This window comes from Periplaneta americana, chromosome 12 (assembly GCF_040183065.1).
Source record: "Periplaneta americana isolate PAMFEO1 chromosome 12, P.americana_PAMFEO1_priV1, whole genome shotgun sequence".
Taxonomy (NCBI): Eukaryota; Metazoa; Arthropoda; class Insecta; order Blattodea; family Blattidae; genus Periplaneta; species Periplaneta americana.
The window spans coordinates 83,803,773-83,827,383 of NC_091128.1; the positions used below are offsets into that span (position 1 = coordinate 83,803,773).

General features: G+C 36.1%; 1 protein-coding gene across 3 annotated transcripts in view; it reads left to right on the forward strand.

Moving 5' to 3' along the window:
* raw overlaps positions 1-23,611 on the forward strand; it is a 454,717-nt gene that overhangs the window by 7,366 nt on the left and 423,740 nt on the right. Inside the window, exon 1 of one of the 3 annotated variants that reach the window (XM_069841670.1) lies at positions 11,860-11,980. The exons of the other annotated variants lie outside the window; for them this stretch is intronic. The gene's annotated coding sequence lies outside the window, so the exon portion shown is untranslated. Of the gene's footprint in view, positions 1-11,859; positions 11,981-23,611 lie in introns of those variants that run through there. 3 annotated transcript variants of the gene reach the window in all.

Below are 23,611 nucleotides of genomic sequence, written 5' to 3' on the forward strand. Positions count from 1 at the left end.
GAACAGATTGCAACGTTGTAGTCAGCGAGAGAGGTGAGAAATACACTGCTCAAAACAATTAGAGGAACACTTGTAATAAATTGAATAAGTTATTGTGTTTTGAAGCTGTGGTGCTTAAAATTGGACAATACGTAAATTGGAACATTAATTTAATCGAGGGATACAAATTTTAAAAGTCCATGGCCTAAATACAAAGTAATTACCTGAAATAACAAATATGGAGAAATCTTTGATTACGGAAGGCACCGACAACTTCTGATTGGTAAGCTTTCTGACGCTGCTATAGTGATGAATGCTGATTACTGCCTTGACAAAATGAAGCATTTAAATGAGTTTGAAGTGTATCCTGCTCTACTTCTTTTACGACAAGGTCAATCACTGAGACAAGTGGCTAGAGAGCTTGAGGTTTCTCCTTCCGTGATGTCCAGGTTACGCAACAGGCACAGAGAGACAGGTCAGTATTGTAAAAGACCTGGCCAGGACCGTAAATGTAAAACAAGCCCCCAAGACGACAGAAACATTGTTCTATCTGCTCTTCGACAGAGTACAAAAACTGCAAGAGACCTGCAGAATGACCTCTATATGGCTTCCGGAATCCGGGTTTCAGACCAAACGGTAAGGAACAGATTAAGGAAAAAGAATATTCGCCCAAAAAGGCCTGTTAAAAACAGCGTTTGACAAATGAGCATCAGGCAGCAAGACTTACGTTTGCTGAAAACCATGCGGATTGGAACCCGAACCAACGGCAGTCTGTGCTCTTCTCGGACGAATCCAGGTATCGTCTTACACGTTGTGATGGTCGTTTAAGGGTGTGGGGACGGCCAGGAGAAAGATTTTCTGTAAGAGTTGTACAGGAAATGGATAGATTCGGTGGAGGTTCCATAATGATATGGACCGGAATTATGTACAACAATCGTATGGACCTCGTAATTGTTCCCCAGCGACTAAATGCTGTCCGGTACATCGAGGACGTTCTAGAAGAGCATCTAGTACCTGCTGCCATTGGAGTAGGCCCTGCATGTCTGTTTGTTCAGGATAATGCCAGGGCACATTCTGCGGCTGTCATCAGGGATTTCCTAAGGGAGAATGAAATTGAAGTAATGGAGTGTCCAGCGATCAGCCCAGATCTCAACTCTATTGAATACTTGTGGAATCTTCTGGATACGAAAGTCAGGAACCGACATCAAGCTCCACAAACCCTGCAGGAACTTGGAGATGCTCTAAAGGAGGAATGGGAGAATATTCCCCAAGAGGAAATACAGAATCTCATGGGGACCATGCCACGAAGATGCCAAGCTGTCATTGAATGTCGTAGAGACCATAAACGATACTAGACCTTTATAACGGGTGTTTAAGTTTGATAAGTGAGAACGAGATTCAATTTCTTATATAGTGCAATGTTTTAAAAAGTTATTGGTTGACATTATTCATTTGTTTTTATTGACATGGAGATAAATGTGGCCATAAATAACCATAAATAATATACTTTATTAATTTCATGTCTGTACCTTTATCCAATGAAAAAATATTTAAATAAATCTTAGTGTTCCTCTAATTGTTTTGAGCTGTGTAGTTCACTTAGGGAGACAGACCTGAGTTCGTTGATCTCTTACATCTGTATTACGAGAAGAAATAGTAAAAGGAGTATGTTAGTGGCGATGTTGCCAGAGTGCTGAAACTTCCAACTTAGTTTTCTAATTAACCGTGCATTTAATCAACAAAACGTAATATAGGTTTCCTATTCATTTCAATGTATCCTATTATGCCTTTTAATCTGTAAGATTATTTAACTTATATATATATATATATATATATATATATATATATATATTTTGTATGTATATAGACACACACACTTTCTCTCTCTCCCCTCCCTCTCTCCCATATAATATATAGACACACACTCTCTCTCCCCTCCCTCCCTCCCTCCCTCCTTCCCCTGATTTTTTAGTCGGCATACTAACTTATTTCCATATTCTAATGTTGCTCTATTTCAGTGGTGTAAAGGTCATGAAGGCACATTGGAGGTGTGCTTTCGTGACCTCGGCACTACAGTGCGGTGGTGTAGTCGGCATCATGCTCCGACCGCCTTTCACCTCCGTGAAAGACCCGGTACTCAATTTGCTAGGAAACTGAATAGACCCCGGGACTCCATAGGTTTTGATAACGAGAAAAATCTGGGACCTTTCACTCTGCAGCCAGTGACTGAGCTATCCGACCGTCTATTGTATCGTTAATAATTGAATGTAAATACGCGTCTTGACTACTCTCACAAGTGATTGTAATGGAATTTTGTGTCGTGATAGTTGTGACAGCAAATTGAAACTCCCATGTTTAAAACTTACGTTGAACTGTCTAAATTCGATTAGAGCGTATGTCACATGCTATACTAGTCTACATTTTTTTTAATCCAGTGTACAAGGCTAAAATAATATTGGTTATTTACATCTGATTATAATTTCGCAAGTATAAATAATTTAATAAGTTTTCTTACTTAAACTGGCTAGTGTAGGCTTGTGGGGGTGATGATTCTAACACTACTGCATTGAATTCACTACCTTCAAAGTAACGTGACATTAACTTACTATACTTAATATTTAGCAAGCTTAAATTAATCGTTAAGGCTTTCAGGTCCAGACCCTCCCATGCAGATAGTAGTTACTGTATTGTAATAGTAAGTTTAGACATTAAAGAGAGGGATAAATTACATTAAACATATTTGTAAGTTAACAAACGTAGACTCGTTCTAAAGATTTTCGTCTCTATATCTTATCTTATACGTATACTTATTATGTTGTATGTAGAGAAAGTATTGTGATGATGTAAACAATAAATTTAGAAATTTTGATGAAACACGCCTTCTCAACATCCTTGAACACACTGGTGTCATTCCAAGTTCGCTCAGATCTCAATGTTAAATTATTTCAACATAATTCTCCTCTACCAATAGCGCCGTTGTATGATACGTATTTGAACTGCGCAATAAACGCATTGGAACCGGATTTACGTATATGTGGAAAGACGAAAGGTCTAGGAAGATTAAAGAAACATGAATTGAAGCAACGTCGTATGTAACAAATATTTCCACTCTCACGCACTGCAGGACATACTCTTGAGACTATATGAACAGACTTTTCTTCAAAAAGGCATCCTCAACAAAACATTTTTGTTATTGTATGTTAGAAGCCCTGCCTATAAGTTACAAGTGAATATCGGGACTACAAGAAATTGTTTCAAATTAGTAGTGAACATCTTTTTGGGCCATTTAACACGTTCTTTTTGATATATTCAAGTGTTCACATTCCCTTTAAGAGGACACATGTGATTTTTAAAACTTTCACAATTTTCATACAAAATTTGTTAAATTTAAAACAGGCCTAAATACTATTATCTGTACAAAATTTGGTGCCATTAGGGCTAATAGTTTTGAAATTAGATTTTTAAAATATATTTTATATTGACATCACTAAAAAGGCTCCTTACGTCAACGTTTTCATAATTTTTAATTCATATTTGCTCAAAAGCTTGAAAATAGTTATGGGAATAAAATGAATTAATTAAAATTAAAATCTAATAGATTTTTGAACTCAGTCAAAATAGAGAGTCACAATAAATTTTTAAATTTCATTAATTTACCATTGAAGCATATTTTAATGTAAGTGTAATATGAATATACCCCGAAGGAACTTAGTATTAATATTTCATATAAATGCTAATTTTATTTTATTTATCAACATTTAATTGATCTCTGTGAGAAGTTTCGGATCAATCTGACAATAACTATTGTGCAAGGAGCTTTTTTCATTCAGTAAACTCTTAGAATTTTAGAATCTAGAAACAGCATTAAAAAACAAACATTTCTCTCAACTCGCGCACCGTATGATGGCCATATTTGATTATATGGTTAGATCATTTAAAAGTCTGAAGTATAATTACGATCATAAAAACAAGAAAAGTGGATTTTCTTCATTTTGAGCATTATTTCACCATAGTGTCCCCTTAATTGCAATTATATGGAGATTTTAAAAGTGTGAACTTCACAACAGCTGGTCGAACCGGCAAATTATGTTTTCATAGTAGGTATTTACGTGAAATTTCAGCATTATGATCAATTTTGAGAAATTTATTGTCTACTGGAATTTTCTGTCCTATGAGTTTGACGTCAGGGACAGACTATTCTGTCTTGGGCTTTTCGTGGTTTCCCAAGTCTCTCTACATAATTTCTGTTCTTCGATTTCATTTTTCTTTTAAGCTCACCTGCCATTATTTAGTATTTTCAGTTGTACGAGTGATAATAATCTGTGCATAACTTCTCAGTTTCATTATTTTAGTTTTACAGTTCAGGACTCGTTTCGTGTGAATCTACACGTTCAAAATTCTAATCATTTTTATTTAGTATTTTCATTTGTACGAGTGATAATAATCTGGCTTAAGATGTCATGGGATGAGACTTGAAGTCAGTCAGGGAAGAGGTCACTGTACGTTTTCATGAGAGGAATTAAACAACAATAACACGAATGAGCTACATAATAAATACATTATCCTGGGCCCATTGTTTGGCACTTTAAATTTCAAATTAAACTAAAGACGGTACTTCTGCAGAACATGTCGCCGCGACATGGCAATGACAGTGATGCACACAGCATCACTGCCGTTTTATACACTTCAATAGGTTTCATTCTGTTCTCAGAATACTTCATTATCGCCGTATCATCATCTTTGACTGTGAATAGGCTCCTATGTGACAGGTTGTATAAGTATACAAGCTGACGCCTCCGTTAAGTTCACTGCTTTCTGCGCGGCCCACGATTTGATTGTAGGTGTCGGTGTGCGTCGTGGGTTTCAGGAAGAATTCGTCTGTAGGTGTGATCGACTGACGTGACAAAAGTATCTGTTCCATATCATATCACAGGGTTATTAACTAAAGATCAACGTAGCCTATTAGGACACGTAGATTTTAGTGTGAGGTAATTACAAAGGAGAAGGCGAGCTGTACAATTACATATTGTATGTATGTATGTATGTATGTATGTACGTGTGTATGTATGTAAATTTTTAAATTTAAATTATGGTTTATTTAACGACCCTCGAAACTGCCGAGGTTATATCAGCGTTGCCGGTGTGCCGGAATTTTGTCCCGCAGGAGTTCTTTTACACAATTAAATGCCATCGACTTGGACCCGGATCGAACCCGCAACCTCAAACACAGAAGGCCAGTGCTATACCGACTACGCTACACAGCCCGAATGTATGTATGTATGTATGTATGTATGTATGTATGTATGTATGTATGTATGTATGTATGTATGTATGTATGTATGTATGTATGTATGTATGTATGTATGTATGTGTACAATAAATGCAGAGTCAATCTATAGCTAATTCCCTTACAGTCAGAGTCCAGGGATGTCAAAGCGCCTGTATTACGTGCTCATACTACAAGCAATACAAATCAAACAAGGTTAACTTTTCAGCAAGATAAAGTACAATCATACAATCATCGCTCTTAAAGAAAGTTGTGCGGGTTCTTGAGAGCACTCTGCCTTAGACGAACTCTCTCCAGTGGATCGGCATTTAAATCTCATCAGATTCTGTAACATGTAACAAAGGCAGTTGTTGTAAAATTTTTTTCTTCCGATCATTGATTGCTATTTTGCCTGGCAGTTTCATTCCACTAAAGATCGTTTAAAGGTGAAGGTATTGCCAAAGTCGCATTTTTGGTGCAGCTGGTCTTCCATCCAGGCGGACTGAGTTCGATTGCCTGCTTGGACGTATTGGTATTTGTGGTGGACAAAGCAGACGCTGCAGACGGTTTTTCTCGGTGTACTCACGTTCTCTTTTATTCTGTCAACGCTCTTCATCTCCTTATTTCATCCATCATCTGCAGTAGCTAAAACAGGCTGGGTGAAGTCTTGGAACTAATATGGATCTCCAGTGCTAATAAAGGGTTTTGGAGCTTAGGGCTCCGGGCTCTAGGGCTTAATAGATTCTCGCCTCGAACCTGGCTTTGTGAGGGCTGAAGTAGGGTGATCCACCTATCAACATCGGATTCACGAATGCCACTCACAGACCGTACAATGAGCTAAAGTAAAACTAAGTGCAAGAATCCATTCCAGGTCCGATCCTTGAAAAGTCAGCCAAAGTTGTTCGCTTCCACATAATGAAGGTGTACACGCTTCGATTGTCTTTTACTCTGGTAAAGACCCAGTACATACTCAATTTGACAGAAGACTGACTGGACCTCGGGTTCGTTCTGGAAGTTTGGCTAGGATAAAATTCCCACTACCACCTGAGATTGAATCCAGGACCTTCCAGTCTGTAGCGAGTTGTCTACCAACTAAGATAAACGGCCGTTAGACTTCCTTTATTGTCATCATAATTATTGATATAATTTGTATTATACTATTCGTGTAAAATTTCTACCTCGGAACTAGGAGAGGTGGCGGTGCACAACTTCTAATCACTGGATTGTGCACCAATATTCCTGGGTTAAATTCCAAATAACTCTTCAGTATGTCACTGTTGATAGCGATTCATCCGACGGACGGGGACATTAAGCCTGGCGGACGGGGACTTTGAGCCTGGCGGCCCCCTTGGTGCTATTCGTCAGGAGTAGGCACCTGGTTTCCCCTTTCTCCCTTCCTCATCATCATCCTTACCCATTCCCTATGCTACACTTACACGAACAATTACACATACACTCACCTTATTACACGACATAATTCTCCACACAGATACACATCATGCTTAAGTGTGTTTAAATGCGACAGACTCATGTCAGTAGATTTACTGGCATGTAAAAGAACTTCTGCGGGACAAAATTCTGGCACACCGGCGACGCAGATATAACCTCGGCAGTTGCGAGCGTCGTTAAATAAAACATGATTTAATTTAATTTTACACCATGCATAGCATTGACCGCCATCTGTCCGCAATATGCGGAACTCGAATCACGCAAGTGAAGTGGATAGGCATTAGATACACATTATTATTATTATTGTTATTATTATTATTATTATTATTATTATTATTATTATTATTATCTCATCATCATCATCATTAGTCTGTTTTCGTTTTGTACTGTATTACATCTGTAGCGTAAAATATAATTCCAATTAAAATATAAAAAATACAATAGAAATATATTCCAAGTTGTAAATCGTGTAGAACCGAAGACGTCGATTTGATGCATAATTCTGAAGAAACTCTGTTGCTGTGAGGCAAATATTTTTGGAAACATTCGTTTATTATATATATATATATATATATATATATATATATATATATATATATATATATATAAAAGATTGGTGGCTTAATGATGACGTTATTTCTGATATGTTTTGTATCTTTCGTAACAATTCACTTCTTTGGCATATTACAAATGATATTCATATTTATAGTTTACATTCTACATTGTAGAACTATTCAAAAGACGAGGCCTACATAAATGAAATCATTTGTTGGATAACAAAACAAACTTCGTTTTATATTTATTGCATGTACAAAAGAAACATTTTTATAATAAAAAGGATAGGCCTAAAATTCTATTTATGGATCTTACGAAATTTATCTTCCATAAAATTTAGTAGAAAATTATTACTATTTATGCATTATATTAGCTTCGTGGGCTATATGCATATCACAAAAGTTTGAAACTTTTACATTTCGAGTGTTTCCTGGATTTATACTCAACGTCTGTACTTCAGGATTTTTTTCAAATTATGGGTATTTGTGTACCTCGTAATACAGTTAATACTTATAAAAATTACAACTAAATGCACTTAATGATTTTGGTATTTATGTACCTCGTAATACAGTTAATATATATAAAATTTACAATTAAAATGCATGTAATGATTTTTATAGCTGGATTAAATAAACGAATTAAAAGTAAAAAAAGTAAATGTTTTCAACTTTTTGTGATGTGTTATTGTTATTATACAATTATTATGCAATTTACGAAAATCGCTATTTAGAACTGAGAAGAGTAGTGAAAGATGTTCAACTTTTTTTTTGTGAGATTCTAATAAATTACTCAACAAGGTACTTGCCAAGTAATGAGTACCTACCGTAAAAGCGAACAATTTCGAAGGAAGTACTTACATCAATGTCCTGTTAAAGACATTCGCCCGCACGTAAAAATATGCCATCTTAGCAACCCGTAACAATGGTCGTTTGTGAAAAGAAATTAATCTTTGTACAAGATACCGACCCCTTATGGTCCGACGTAGCTTTGAAGTCATTTGCGATAGAAACAAATACGAAATAGTTTCTTTTTCTATAGGAAAGGAAATTAAAAAAAAATTATAAGTATTTTATTTTGCTGTATTTTCGTAATGTCTAAGGTTGCGTTAATTTTGTAGAGTAGATTGTATGTCTGAAGTTTTCATAATTCTGTAGGTAATCATTTGTCTGGAAGCGCATTTTGGAGGTATAAGAAGTAGGCCTATATTGTTGCTTGTTCCATGTAAACGTTGTGCGAGTCTATCTCCGCATTTCTCCATCCCCCGTCATGCGTTGCCCACGGTTCGTCGTCATGTCCACGCAGGTGACTGCCCAGTCGTAAGGAACGCGGGCTGGTTCACAACATCGCGAGTATTGTGTCGATTGAAATATGTTTTCAGCATCTCTCACACTATCTGCATTCAACTTTTGTTAATTTTAGAAAGTTAACTACTAAATGGATCGTATGCGGAGGCTACGAGGAAGGTGAAAAATAGAGAATGTTGAGTTTGCCGTGAAAGATCTGCCCTTGGAGAGAAAACTATGCATGAATGAATGTACCATATGTACACAGAGGAGTCAGCAAGTTACAAACCGAAGTAGCGACCTACATTTTTTAATGAGGCGCCTGAAGCTATAACGCTAGATGGCAGTGTTATTCAAGTGTTAAGATGATATATGTGCGTACAAGCGAAACAAAGAGGCAGCACTTGCAAGATGGCAGCTCGGCACCGTGTAACATTGTCGAGCAGCGCTCCGTTGTGTGATTTATCTGGGCAAAAGTTCTGTCAGCAAAGAATATTCATAAAAAAATGCTGTCTATTCATAAAGAAATGCATTGCTTGTCACATAATGCTGTCTACAGTTGGGTGCAGTAGTTCGCCGAAAGGCGGACAAGTATCAAACACCGAGTCGCTCGGCCAGTGGAGACAAATGTGCAATAGGTTGGCGACTTGGTCCTAGCAGACAAGATGAAGGGGGTGATATGTTAGCCCGCACACCGTTAGGTGATAAGCAGACATAGCATCTTGGGAACCGATTGATGGGACACTGTGCATGCAAGTGAATTGAATGCTGGAGCATAAGCTTGTGTATAGCTGCAAGAGCGGCACATGTACACCACAGACTATGTAGGGAGGAACACTGTGAAATAAACAACTATTTGTTCACCACGACACACATATAGTTTGTAACTACCCGTCAGTACGCTACTTATCTGCATAGATAGTGCATCTGTAGTACATCATGACGGAAGAAAAAGAGATCTAAGAAGCATCAATTTGTGACAGAATTTGTAGGCGAGTGTTTTGAAGTGAATAGCGAATATATATTACTTGCGAACTGTGTAGCGTAAACATGCGAGATGACAAACGTCAATATATACAGAGACGTTGTAACACTAGAAAACACACAGAAAATAGAAAACTTGCTTCGAAAAACGAAAGTGAAAATCTGCCAACAGGTAGGTCTAATTCCATTTTAAATAAACAGTCACAATTTTAACTGGATTTGTGTCAGATTATGATAAATGCTGGCATCTCGTTCCTTAAACTACAAAATCTCCACTCTGAAGTCTTTATTAAAAAATACACAAATAAAAAGTTTCCAATCTATGTAACATTAAGGCAAAATTATTTTAAAATATGTTACGATAGCACATTGCATTAAATAAGACAGATGTATTTAGGTTATTTTCATTTTTAATATATTATTCATTTAATTTTCTATTTATGTTCTTATGTAACCCGTCGTTCTTTGGTAGCAGTGTTTATGTTCATTAGACGACCAACATAGTTGTGTAATATTAAAACTCTTAAGTTTCATGTCTGATTCTGAACTACAAGGTCAACACACATTCAGCAATAAACAACGCTCCTTGAGTTTCGAGGTTCCTGTATACCTCCATCTTCTGCCACTAGCAACGAAGCCTCAGTGTATACTCCGTGTTGCAGTCAACTTAACTCATAGGTCCCCAAGATGCTGTGTCTGGTGATGAGTAGAGGATGGATCTGTGTACGGTTAGAAAACGAAACAGGTTAGACGCGATGCGAGCAGTAGCAACACAGTCCATGCATACTCAACTTCAAGGACAACGCACACAGATTCGCCCTCTAGTGATGAGTCTTGGGTGCTTCATTATCTAGACAAAGCGTGCATCAGTGCTCGGATACACTCGTGCAGAGGTGTCGCCATTTTTCAATTACTGCTTCTTTGTTTCGCTTGTACGCACATCGATGATAATGCCTAGCGGCGTTAGCTTCAGGCATCTCATTAAAAATTTTGGTCGAGACTTAAATTTGTAACTTACTGACACTGATACGTGGCAGTTTAGATTTACCACTTGTGAGGTCTGTGACGTTTTACAGTGCAGTCAATTGGCATGCCAAAACTAAAACTGTCAACCGCGAGCTGTGTAAGACAGTATGTATCATAATTAGGTGAAAACATATTTTCAACCGATAGAACTACAGTTACTGTGTTTAATATTCGGCCATATCCTTTTTTTTTTTTTTTTTTTTCAGGTTTTGTTATCTGTATTATGCAATAGAAACTGGACCAAGTCTAAAATAAAAATTGAGAACGATGTGCTGATACTTAATAGTAATTATATCAAATACACATATTTTCAGACCATTACACGAGTGAATTAAAATATGTTTCTATTAACGGACAAATCGTAATTTTCCATCATGCAAAGGGGAAATCTGAAAGAGAAATCAATAAAATATTAAATATACCAAGAAGCACAATTGGGGACATAATAAAGAGATATAAGGAGGAAGATATATTAGAGTCGATACCCAGAAAGGAGAACCAAAAATATTGACTGATTGAGAATAAAGAATAATAATTCGGAAAATAAAGAACAACCCGAGACTAAGTGCTCCAAAATTAACAGCTGAACTCTTTGAAGAGAGTGGAGAAAGTGTCCCCCTAGAAACTGTCCGAAGGGTAATAAGAAAAACTGGGTTCAGTGGCAAAGTGGCAAGAAAAATGCCCTTCATTAGTGAGGTGAACAGAAAGAAAGAGGCTGCAGTTTGTTAGAGAATATGTAAATAAAGATTCTTCTTGGTGAAATGACGTAATTTTTCCATATGAGAGCAAGTTTAATGTTTTTTATTCAGATGACAAGATAAATGTGTGGCAGAAGCCAAACGAAGAACTTGAGATGAAGAATTTGCAGCCCACTGTGAAATAAGGAGGAAACGGCATCATGATCTCGGATTGCATCTCAACAGCAGAATTTGGATGATGATGATGATGATGATTATTATTATTATTATTATTATTATTATTATTATTATTATTATTATTATTATTGAAAGGAATATCTCATTTCACTTCATCTTTCATAGATTGGCAAGTCCAATGTTAAATGCGTTTTGTGATTGTCAAGAATAATGTAAGATGTTTAGTTCAGCATTTCGCCGACGCTTGGTCAAGTAATACATTCCAGTATTTAGAGAGTAAACGTGACGTGACAATGTGAACAAGCCTCGGTGCGAGCGAGGTGGGTTCGCCCCCCAATGCCTGTCACCCTTGTAGGTAGAGCAGCCGCACAACAGCTGCAACATTGATCTGCTTAACCCACACGGAATCATATTATTTTCCGAGTAGTACGTGCGGATTTTTCGACAGTGCCGGTTGTGTTGTAACCTGCGTCTGTGTGAAGGTTATGTGGCTTATCGTCAGTTCGTGTGTGATGAATATACATTCGTGCCACAACGAATTCGATCTCCAGACGTTTACTTGAGTGGGTAATGTTTCACGTAAATGTAGTCGGTATTATTAAATCATACTCCAATGGGAAATATTTAACTCTCAAATCCATTGCACGATTCGCGCTGAAGTCTTAACATTCTTGTTCTTCTTACTCCTTTCCTGTCATACACTTGCTCTTTGGTTTGAAGCACTCATGCTCTCTGTGTTTCTTCTTTCGTCGCACTACTTTCTGATTATTGCCTAGTTTATAATAATTTAAAATTTAGTTTCTCAATATGTCTGTGTTTTAACAACTTATTTCGGTATTCTGCTATTCTGTCAGTGATTTCTTCTTAGGTTTTATACCATATTTATTCACTGTACTTGTGGTATATTCTTCGGTATCGATTATATTATATTTTCAATGTTTTTTTACTGGTCTTATATTTGTCATTCCTTCTGGGAAAGCTTCTGACACTTAAGCTGTAATACTTATCAGTTATTCAGTTTCGAAGAGTTTGCCTGTTAATGTAAAAGTGGTAGACCTTGCCATTTAACTCTGCGTTTCAGAATCCTGCCGGCTTCTGAGAAGTCGTGACTTCGTACATATTTTCATCTTTCGCGCTTAACTATTGTCGCTGTTTTAGGATGTAGTGTTGTGAAGAGGGATCATGCGTTATAAGATGGTCTTCACTGTGTATGTGTATGCGTGTGTATGTGTGAAAGAGAGAGTTAAATAATGTTTCCAGTAACCGTTATATGCGTGAATGAACTTAACCGCGGGGACGTTTACGGTTTTACACTCAGATAGAAATTTGATCATAACACAGTTAGTTTTAGAGATAATGTAACCAAAATTTGCATGCATATAAATACACATTCAAGAAATATATCTTCCTATTTTTAAGATGAAATGTTTGTAATTTAATTAATAATGCAAATTTATATTTTTATCAAATCAATTCAGATAATAGGAACATTTTCTCAAAAACTGTTGGTATTATGAACTTCATTTTTACAGAGCATACTGTATATAAAGGATAATAATGAAAAAAATATGTGGAATAGAATTTTTTTAAACATCTTAGTTTTCAAAAAATAAAATTATAATCTCTACGGATAATTAAATATATATATATTTTGCACTCATTAGTGAATATTTTCACTCAGGACGACTTTAGAAATATTATGTTCCACAGGATTGTTTAGCGATATGCCTAAATTCACTGTCCCAAATTTTATTAAAATACCTCTATTAGTTTAGAAGAAAATGTTCCTTATATGTTAAAAAATTTAAGTTACGGGAAACGAAGAAAGAAAATTTAAACTACAATATACCTGATAAATACTGTTAATGATGGCCATAACCATATTGATCTTCCTCTTGTGACTCTTCAATGACCTTCCTTTTTAGCTGGTTCTCTTGTTTGGATTGCCTGCTGAAGGGTCTTAATTTTTCTAACATTTCTTTATTAAATACAACACACGCATCAAATATACCAATGTTTACTACATTAGAGGAACAAAATGTTGTTTTAGGGCATCTTTTCCAAATTATTTAATTGGTTGTATCTCTCGTTAGGATTTTTTGTTTTCTCATGGGTGCACTTGATCCGAGGTCAGGATTTGCAAGAAACTGGAATGTAGGCTTGATGGTCTTCATTACTGCTTCAGGAAGACTGTGTTTGTGTACATATGACTTGCCTTCTTCCTTTGCTTGCTTGAATTTGCCCCACTTTATGTTGTAAAGTTCATGTGATGGCCTGTCATTGGTCGAGAACTTGTACAAATAAATGGCCCAGATTGCTTTCTGCATGGCTTTCTACATGATCTCTCATTGCTTTTCCATAATAAATTTGCAATGTGTGAATTTCTTTATCAGTGAGTCTGTGTTGGCCACCTAGTAATTTACCATCTTCAAACTTCTTTCCTGTGAGTTCACGTTTCAATTTCATCAATCTGGCACCCATCCTTTTCTGTATGTGACCAACACATTCTAGCTTTTCAATTTTGCAATCTGGGCTATATGGTTTGCTATCTGAAACAGTTTTGAATGAAGAAATATTTGAGAATCTCTAAAACTGGATGCCAAGAAGGGAGCATGGCCTAGTGCAGATTTTTATATATATTTTAGATACCGGTACATTTGTAGACAGAATTCGGACCTGAAGTTTTGGGAATATATTCTCAATATAAGAACAGACTAAATTATGACCCTATTTTTGTAAAATAGATTTTTTGACACAAAACCGCATAGGCCTACACTCCTCCCTTAACGTCATACACATAAGCTACAAAAAAAAAGTGACAGGAGATTTGAGGAAATCCTTATGATTCCATGTAACTTCTAAACGTCTACATAGGAATTAGGATAAATGAATACAATTTACTGTATGATTTAAATGTGTCTAATAAACGGAATGAAATAAACAATGTATAACAGTCAATCCTCGAGTAATAATAATAATAATAATAATAATAATAATAATAATAATAATAATAATACGTTATACAGAATGTAGGCTACTATTAGGAGGACAAGAAACATTCGTTAAGTTCAGTGAAACAAAATGTATAATGTGTAATAATTTTCAAATACAGATAAAGAATGCTTAGCTAAGAAAATGAAGCTTTAGATAATATGTAATAATAACAATAATAGTTATTATTATTATTATTATTATTATTATTATTTTGAAATAAAGGAATAATAACTTATTATTATTATTTTGAAATAAAGGAATAATAACTTATTATTATTATTTTGAAATAAAGGAATAATAACTTACGCTATTCACAAAGAGTTAAGTAATATATTAACTTCAAATGTTCATTTGTTTTATTAAAAGGAGACCTCAATAGTTATGAACGAATTTAGTATTCTTGAAGGATTAGGTATGTATCTATAACCTCTGCTTACAGAGAAAAATGCAATTTCGCAATAAGATCCATTATTCATGTGGGAATTATCTAGACGAGCACCACTCATGATAATTTTCTGTGATAATTTCATTTCGCAATAATCTCATTCTTCTTGTCATGATAATTGTCGACATTTCGTCTCGAAATAATTATCATGACAAAGATTCGTTAAGCTCAATGAAATTATTAGAAAACTATCAATACTTGTTGTGTTACTGTTGAGATGTTTTATTCTACATTATTGCTTTAACTCATCTGTCAAATGAAAATAATAGCCTATAACGTCGAGGGAATTGTCTTTTGGATCCCAGTTTATTAGGATTTTTTACTTATTTTGGTCAATATTATTCATTGACAAAGTATGTACCTATCCTTTTTTATGGTTTAAAAGTGTTGTTCTCGTGTTCTGAGGCTAAAGCCCGGTTCAGACGGCGTGTTTCTGTGATGGATTCCAAGGTGGCTGCGCGGATGGGTAGCCTGCGTGCTCACTTGCCGGAAGTAATGCTCTCTGATGGCTCCTTGGATGGCTAGCTTGCTGGATTTCGACGGTAGGTTCCTTGCTATTTTTCGTGATGGTTTGCAGGCTGGAAAGCAAAGATGATCATATAATATCACCACTGAAACCATGTCGCCATGTTCGTTGTTTTCCAACTAAACCTGTTTTTTCTATATTCTTTAGTTTCTAAGAAACAACAATTAAATATCGGACGTTAGCTGTTTTCACTTATGGCTTAATTACTTTATTACGACATTTACTACTGTTAATGTAGGACTTTCGTTGTTTTCCACTCACGGTTTAGTTTCTTTTTGACCATGAGTTTGGCAACAGATGAAACAGCAGATGATTTTCCAATTTGAACTGTGAAAAGAGCTAGCTCCGTGTGAACAACTACCATCACCGTAGGCAACAGGGGAGCCAGCAAGTGAGCACGCAGGACAGCCATCAGCGCAGCCACCTTGGAATCCATCACAGAAACTAGCACCGTCTGAACCAGGCTTAAGCTCTGGCGTGAGTTTGTCCCCAGATCACATGCAACAGATTGCTCAACCTTATAGGCTTTGAAGGCAACAACTTTTATCAACTTCACTATGCTGTTATCTAGCGATTGCATATGAAGACACGTTATAACTCTCATTTGAATTGCATTGAACAACTGTACTTCCATCTAGCGGTCCTTACCAACCGACAGTGGCGATCCTGGTGGTTCTTCTCTTTCATATGTTACCGTTTTTAACATAGGGATGGCCAATCTATTATATATGTAATCATGGGTTTGACTTCCACTTGGCTGATTACCTAGTCGGATTTTCTCCGAGGTTTTTCTCAACTATACAGCAAATGAATATCAGATTATCCATCACGAATTCTCGGATTAATCTCGCCAAATACCACCGACGCACGGTAGATGATCGCGGAGTTGATACAGCGTCGTTAACTAATCATTACACATTAAGCAGGAGTTGCTAACTACCTTTAGCTTATATGAGTTATGAGTACGGATTGCACCTGAATATGCTAATGTTTCCGTTGTCATGTGTATAATGCAAACTGAATGATTTTCTACATTTCTTACAAACACTGCCTTTTTGTCCGTCCCCTTCCCACAATCGTTCAATTTAAATCAGAAATTTTCACCAAGTTCTCCATGCACCTCTTTATAAGGCATATAACTAAAATTCACAAATATACAACCTGAATACACTAATCTCTGAATAACTAGGAATCATGCACAATCTTTGAAAGTGAACTGATCATCTAGTTCTAGAGCAACTGAAAGCTGAACTTTATTACTTACTACTATTGCTACTGCTGATGCTGCTAACTAGACTGCATTTCAGAAGACGGTCAGCTGCTATATGCGCCGTAGCATTTCTGGTATGTGACGTCACAAGCTTGTACAGTAGAACCAATCGGAATCAGTCTATAACAAGTACTTCCACAGTTCGTTTGTTCACGTTGAGTGTTTCGATACATTGAATAAGTAAAACTAACATTTACTGTGTGTATAAGATAAATAAATGGAAGAAGAGACTGTAAAAAGACAATATTGCACAGGCAGGCGCGGAAAATAGTGTTTAAGGTGTATAATTATTTTAAAAACGTTGACGAGCAGAACGCTGCCGGCCATCTTGATGCTGGCTTCAACGTTGCGAACGCGCAAGAAACGACTGCAGAAGGATGTGGTGTGGGATTCAGAACCGTGCAAAGAATATTGTTAGTGAAGGAAAGAGGATTTGTTTGGTGTCATGCTTACAGTAATCAACGGCTAAAGTCATTATTGTCTTTTGATAATTTAAATTCTCTCCTGCGCTATTTGTATTGCACGTGCTCGTGAAGTACGATGTGGCAATGTTGTACGCTGCCTTGCTATCGCTATCTGTCTCTCTCGACGCAAACGCTAGCAGACTACCGCCTTCCTAATTGCCGTCGACTTTTTCTACTGGGCAAAGTTAGGTGCGTGAGGAAATGTCAGTACTCGGATTATTAATCCTCTTTCAGTGTAAACTTTCAGCCACCTCCGGAAGATTGTTTTGACAAAGGACATGTTCGCAAATAAAATACAATATACGGTACTGTACGTCCTTTCCGTAGTTTGTGAAAGTAAATGGTCGTGTAAGCAGCGCTTTGAAAGAAAAAAAACTATTGAGAAGGGATTTGTGCATAGTTCTTCTTACAGTATTACTCCTTTAGCTTTCTAAACAAGAAGACAAGAACATGAGTTTACGCTAATTACCTGTCAATTAGCTTAAGAGTTTATCGCACCAAGTGATATACAGATTTTGTTGTACTGTATATATGCTTTACAAGGCAATTATATCTAATAGGTTTATACCAGGCCGTTGTAACCTTGTACTTCACACTTATTTGCGTTGGAAACCCTTTCTATGAAGGAGTTGAATGCTGCACCAATCAAAACGTGGCATTTTCTATCAGCTACCCCTGCTGCTATACGGGGTATTGTTATGTTGTCAGTTTACTACATGCTGTGTTACATGATGTTAATACCTGCGTAATTTACGTGTTATTGTTATAAAGCTATAGATAATTTGTAGCGCTACTGTGACATGCAAAAGAAAAAAAGACGTCGTTTAGATTAGAGAATGATAACTCACGTTGTGAGAATCCTTTACTTAAAGACATAGCGTTAAATAGTCTGGTGTCAGAATTGGTGTAAAGTACTCGTCAATTTAACGAGCAGGAGAAGGAATTTGTCCGTAGATATGAGAGTCCCTCCATTACACTTTCATTCTAGTGCTTATAATGTGATGATTACAATTAATCTGAAGGCAAATTTTATATAATTACGTTCGTGTGTAAAATTCTATAATTATTAATTATTATAGTCAGAAGTTTTGTGATTAACATTGATAATATATTATTATGTAAATATGATATTTAAGTTACGTAATTGATTTATTATGATTATTATTATTATTATTATTATTATTATTATTATTATTATTATTATTTGTAATTAAAAGTTACATAATAATTATCATTTAAAATAACGAAGCAGAATAGCAAACTCCGCTTAAGTTAAGTCAGCTCTTGTGTGGTGATCATTGTGGCAGCATCGCATCTCTCGCTACCAACATTACGCAAATCTGTACGTGCAAGGTTACAGGAGCTTGGGTATAGTTTAGGTTGATTTATTGTACATGTTAATAATACAATCTTTACATATATTATTACAATATACAGGGTGATTCACGAGGAATTACCGTCACTTACGGAGCTTAATTCCGAAGACATTCTGAGCAAAAAATGTCATATAAAGATTTGTCCTAATCTCAATATTTTTAAAGTTACACTAATTTGAAGTTGCTTGTAAAATACCTTTTATCTTCAGCTTTAAGTGTAAAAGAATATTACAAATAGAAAATGAACTATTCAGAAGTATCATTTCTTTAACTGACTAGTGTTTTGAAGCTAAATGTGTTGTCATTTGCTTTGTACAGATTTTATTTTTCAATGTTTAACTAAAATGATATCATTCTTACGCACTTATCACGATAATTGTTACAAATCATACGCCTTTAGGAAGTTGATTCTTTACAGTTTAATTATGCATTTTAATGTATAGTCTTGAGGAATTACAAGATTGGCGCGATTTGTAACAATTGTTGTGATCAGTGCGTAAGAAAATGTAGTTTTGTAGTTAAAAATCGAAACAGAATTCTGTACAAAGCAACTATGGAATTCACAAAACATTTTTAGCTTCAGAATACTAGCTAATTAAAGAAGTGGTACTTATGAATAGTTCATTCTTTATCTGTAATATTCTTTCATCCTTAAAACTCAAGAATAATGATATTTTACACAAAATTTCAAATTAGTGTAACTCTGAAAATATTGAGATTAGGACAAACGTTTATATGTCATTTTTTGCTCAGAATGTCGTCGGAAATAAGCTCCGTAAGGGACGGTAAATCCTCGTGAATCAACCTGTATATTACATGTATTATACACAGTGAACCGTAAGTATTGTCATTAATTTCAGGAGGCTATTCTTTGAGATATTTCAAACAAAAAAGTTTAATACAATTTTCCTCGTTTTTGCTTCCTTTTCGAGATAAAAATGGTTTTATATGAAATATTTCATAGCGTGTTTTGGGAAAGCCATTTTTTGAATTCTTAATATTCTCAGCCAATTTAAGAGAGCAGTGTAACAATAAATGTTTTGAAACAATTTTAGTTTTCTCCTTTAAATGTGTAGAAATTTGATCCGAACAAATGTAAGATTGTAAAATTTCTTTGCAGAACGAAAAGTTACATTTATTGGGGTCAAATTTATGCACATTTAAAGGACAAAACTAAAATGCTTTCAATCATTTATCATAATACATTGCTCTGTTAAAATTACTGAGCGTATTGAGAATTCAATCAGTGGCTTTCCCAGAACACGCTATGAAATGTTTGATATAAAACAATGTTTATCTCGAAAAGGGAGCAAAAACCAGCAAAACTATATAAAACGTTTTTGTTTGAAATATCTCTAACAATAACACTCTGAAATTAATGACATTATTTAGAGTACACCCTGTATATAATTATTATATAATGATAGTAGGTGTTTTGTTCCAATTTACAATTTAAAATCTATTAAAATTCAATTAACCGATCGATTAACCATTAAGGGCGTCCGGTTAATCGATACAGATGGGGACAAACGGATCATTTTACTTTAATACAGATGTTATGGGGCAATTCGAATCTTGTGATATTCAGATTTTGTATCTCACTAGTACTCTTGTTTTATATATTTCTTTCATTCATGGGTTTCTGCAAGCCCAGCATTCTCCAGTCTTCTCTCTTGACTATATAAAAATAAGTCGGTGTCGGTGTAACATAAATAATGATGCGTTGGACACACTAAAGAGAAAATAAGGATTTACAATACTACAATTTCAGATTATCGAATACGACTTCCATAGCCTGTTATTGTTAACAGTTCTGTAAGTAGGGCTATCGGTGCGGACGACTTATGTACCAAATAGTTCGTTTTATTTTTTGCCGTTAAGTTTCAATAAATTTTGACATCGGTGGCTGAGAAGTACCTCGTATCTACAAAAATTGCCATTTAGTTTAACTGCACTTTTTTAGTTTAACAACATTATTATTATTATTATTATTATTATTATTATTATTATTATTATTATTATTATTATTATTATGTTCACGAAGTTGAATAGTTAACTAATATTTTGTCCTCGAGTAGAAGATCTTGCAAAGCATATACATAATATATAAAAAGTTTATTTTGAGAAAAATTAATTTTAAAAACAGTTACTTGTTTCACCTGCAAATTTACAAATACGAAGTGTCACGTCTTAGCCAACGATATATTTGTTGGTGTTATTCAGTACCACGAGTGCGATATTGAAGTTCTTATCTCACAGACGTGGATAAAATTCTAAATCTTTTCAGAACTACCTGGTGCGTTTTTACGACTAATAATGAAAACTCGATATCTGCAAAGTAAAGAGTACTGATAAGTATTTTTAGTAAGAGTATAAAGTACAATATATTGTATATTATCCTATTGTTTTCATTAATTTATAGTGCTCTGCGCAAAGGTAGGCCTAGGTCGTTTACTGCAAACCCAGCTTTCTCCAATCTTTCCTATTTCTGCCTTCCTCTTTTTCTCCGCATATGATTCAAATATCGTAATGTTGTCTTGTCATCTGATATCTTCTTCTATCTCGAACTCTTCTCCCGTTCACCATTCCTCCCAGTGCATCCTTCAGTAGGCTGTTTCTTAGCCATTGACCCAACCAATTCCTTTTCCTCTTCCTGAACAGTTTCAGCATCATTCTTTCTTCACTCACTCTTTCCAACACAGCTTCATTTCTTATTCTGTCTGTCCACTTCACACGTTCCATTCTTCTCCATATCCACATTTCAAATGCTTCTCTTCGCTTATCTTCACTTCGTCGTAATGTCCATGTTTCTGCACCATACAATGTCACACTCCACACAAAGCACTTCACATGTCTCTTCCTTAGTTCTTTTCCCAGATGTACGCAGAAAATGCTCCTTTTTCTATTAAAAGCTTCCTTTGCCATTGCTGTCCTTCTTTTGACTTCCTGGCAGCAGCTCATGTTACTGCTTATAGTACATCCCAAGTATTTGAAGCTGTCCACTTGCTCTACTGCCTCATTTAGAATTAGCAAGTTTACCGTCTTTATTTTTCTTTCTATGAATATATGGTCTTCGATATACTTTTTACATTCAAATATTATATCCGTGGGTCGCGCAAGTTGATCGCCTAGTAGACTTTAGTTCATGGCGAAAAAAGGTGAAAACCCCCTTCTTTGCACTAGGCATAGATTTTTAATTTTTTTAAAATTATGTTTTATTTAACGACGCTCGCAACTACCGAGGTTATATCAGCGTCGCCGGTGTCCCGGAATTTTGTCCCGCAGGAGTTCTTTTACATGCAACTAAATGAGTCTGTCGCATTTAAGCACACTTAAATGCCATCGACCTGGACCAGGCTCGAACCGCAACCTCGGGCACAAAAGGCCAGCGCTGTATCACCAGTGTCACCCAGGGCGACGCTAGGCATAAAGGCTCTGCAAAAAAATAATAAAGCGCGCTGCTATTGTTATATTTCTTCACAACTCGAACCGGGCTCCTTCCGATTGCGAGTATCATTGAGCCATCTCTCAACTTGTATCGTAAATAACTTACCCGAACATCACGGCGATCCATAAACCCCCTGGCCTAACTAATAATCATAATCTTGATTTGGTTTTCATTAGAATATTCCATATGCCCTGCTCTTGATTATACCATCTATATTCCTTCGTTAGGCAAGCTAAGCCGATATAGTGACCCAGCACAGTTTTTCAGACGTCAGCATAGATCGCTTCTCAAGGCCTGTGAATGATGTGTCCGATGACGTTCGTTCTAACGTCTCAAGAAGTGATTGAATTGAATAAATAATCAGAGAGGCTTTTAATTACATGTCACAGTAGACGAGTTCCATTGTATTCTTTCATTTTCCCCGCCATCTTCCTCTTTAATAACTGATTATAATACGCATTACCGTGCGGTAAACAACGGGAAGATGCCAGTGCATGATATCATACATCACAAGGTGAACGTAAGCAACGGGGATCCCTTGAATGGGCGCCAACTTCTGGAATCGGGCAAGGCGTTTGAAAAAGGAGGTCATTGTTTTGGCACTGTCTTTGTTTTGGGGTAATGATCACAGAGTTAACAAGGGCGGATATTTGAGGTTATGTGGGTCAGTTGAATACGGTTGTACAGTTTTGATATTTCAATATGTAGTAATTAGGTCTTTGTATGTCACGGAGTAGCAAGCGGGACTCATGGTTTGAGGTTGCTGTTGGTCATGGGTTCAAGTCCCTCTTGGGCTGATTACTTGGGTGATTTCTTTCGGGTTCTCCTCAACCGTAAGGTGAAAATTACGTAATCACATGGTGTGTCGTCGGACTCATTTCGCCAAAATACTATCTCGATAAAGTCAATTTCACCATCGCTAGTCGACAGGAGTGTTTATCTACTGATCCGGAGCTGTGCTCTGGCGTGGGTTCGATTCCCACGTCGCATGATTACCTCTTTAGGTTTTCTTTAGGTTTATCCAGCCGTAAAGCGAATGTCAAGTAACCCATGGCGAATCATCGGTTTCATCTCGCAAAATATCATCTCGAAATCACCAAATGCGTCGACGCTAAATAACCTAGTAGTTGATATAACTTAAATAACCAACTGTCGGCCTGAGTGGCACAGTCTGTATAGTGCTGGCCTTCTGGGCCCGAGGTTGCGGGTTCGGTCCCGGTCCAGGTCGATGGCATTTAAGTTTGCTTAAATGCGATAGGCTCATGTCAGTAGATTTACTGGTATGTAAAAGAACTCCTGCGGGGCAAAATTCCGGCACACCGGCGACGCTAATATAACCTCGGGAGTTGCGAACGTCGTTAAATAAAAAAAACGTAATTTAATTTAATAACCAACTAAAATAATCTCGCAATCGATATAGAGTTTTTAAAGAACACATTAATGAGGTTTTGACTTGTGTCGAACCTCATTCTTAAACTTCGGTTGTAGTACGGACAACATAGAATAGAGTAATAATTTTACATTTGCTCGCTTTCTTCTTCTGCCCTCCTCAACAAATCACACACAGTATTAATATTGCTGTCCAAAAATATCATTCTGTAATAATTTATCTTCGAATTTTTACATCATACTTAACTTTCTTTCTTACTTAATTTCTCAAGACTGGCAAAA